This window comes from Phyllopteryx taeniolatus, chromosome 21 (genome assembly GCF_024500385.1).
Source record: "Phyllopteryx taeniolatus isolate TA_2022b chromosome 21, UOR_Ptae_1.2, whole genome shotgun sequence".
Taxonomy (NCBI): Eukaryota; Metazoa; Chordata; class Actinopteri; order Syngnathiformes; family Syngnathidae; genus Phyllopteryx; species Phyllopteryx taeniolatus.
The window spans coordinates 14,168,935-14,170,950 of NC_084522.1; positions in this window are offsets into that span (position 1 = coordinate 14,168,935).

Sequence of the window (2,016 nt, forward strand, 5' to 3'; positions counted from 1 at the left end):
AAGGGAGCCCGCCAACCACCAGTGGTACTTGTACCACACTTTAAGAAGCACACTAGTATGATCATTTTTGGCTGACTAGTAGGACAACTACATGTTACTAGTTGAGATGGGTGAGTACCGATACCGGCCTTATTTCAAGGTATTGGGTACTCGTGAAGGCTGCGGATACCAGCCACCCATACTTATGGCCCCCCAAAAAAATCGGCTATTGAGATCGGACATCGAGTAAGTACTGCTCGCCAGTAGTTAGCACAACACTGCGGCGGTTTGACACTTCGGACAATCATCATGTGCGTCAGAAAGAAAGGTCTTTGTTCAGAATTCAACTGTATGTCATTGTGTTAATTAAAATTTTATGTATCAAAAGTACTAGTGGTATCGGTACTCGGTATCATTGAGTACTCAAGAGTGAATACTCATACTGGTATTGTTACGCGTGAGGCAAAACTGCACTTGTTCACGTCGGCACGCTACTAATATGAAAAGCTATTTGAGCATTTACTCAATAGCCTTGATATCCAAATGAAGGTCCATGTATGAGTACGCCAGCAGAGTGGCCAGGGCACTAGTAGTGAAAAAAATGACTACTAAGACCATTTGACATACTAGGGCACAAGCAGTGAAAAAATCTTTACTAGTAAGATGCTGTCGTTCCACTGGTACACTAAATCGTCTTAGTAGTGAGGAGAAAGCGCGTACTAGGTCATGGATAATCGAATTCATAAAACTTTCAATTGATACCAAAGTTTAAACGGCTTTCCATAATGCTATAAATAATACGATAATATTAGCACTGTATTAATTTAACTCAGTTTATATAACAAATCTACACTGTGTTTGAGACAAATACTTGCTGAACGCTGTGCAATAACGTTATACATATTTCATATGCACAATCAATATTATGCACATATAGTAATAGCAACTTGTGTACTGTACTGTTTCATTAATTATCTATATTTTACCTCTCAATTTTCAGTCATTGTTTAAATGCGACTGTACAATCCTTGACTACCATTTGTAAGCAAACCAATTTTAACGCAATTATTTTTTAACGAATCGTTTCTTAAATAGATATGATATTTTAGATAAATGTCAGCCCATTTCAAGATTTTAAATGGCATCCAGTATAATGCAGAGTCACAAGATGGATACAGGCTCCTCCAGAACACATAAAATAAGAGTGTGGGGTGCCCCAAGGCTCTAGTTTAGGTCACACATCAAGAGTGTGTTTATATACTTGTACACCTGTATACGTCTCCCTCATCTAACAACAGCAGTAACAAATAGTACACAACTTTTTTATTATTTTCTCTCACAGCAGCGAGTGCTTAAAAATGAGGCTCAAATCACCCACTCATATTTCAGACATGCCAAAGAAGCAAGCGTGTTTAGACACATCAGGCCAAACCCAGAATGCTTTGGCAGAGTAGATCTGCAAACACCAGCTGTCTCCCCACATTTCCTCACCTACTCCATATTCACACAGCGTCGTCATTAACCCGCAGTATGACTTAAGTCGTTGAGTCAATAGTTTGCTTAAAGATCGTGATACACAACAGTTTTATTTGCTTTACAGCCGTCTTGCTGTTCTCGCTACACTTCTACAGTACAACATTCATTTATATTTATGAAGGAATAACACACTTGTTGTTAATAAAACACAATGACAATGAATGTTTTTTTTTTCTAAATTGTACTTTATTTTCTTTTAAAGATGTGTTTTAAAACAGCGATTGTAGAGAATAAATAAAGAAACATTATGCTTTTTTTTTTACTTCCTTACATTTATGTAATTAAAAACTCTATAATAAGTGTATTCATTGTCTTGAAGGAATAAGGAATCCTCTTTATTCTTAAATTAAATAAAAAGAAATTACATCCCTGCCATCAAATTCATTACCAAATAAATTAAAGGTAAAAAAAAGATAGAAAAAAAAAATTCCAATCCCCTTCTTCCACTTTGTAAAGTTGAAAAGTAGTGGCAGCAGAGATTTTGAAGCTGTTTTTAACCCC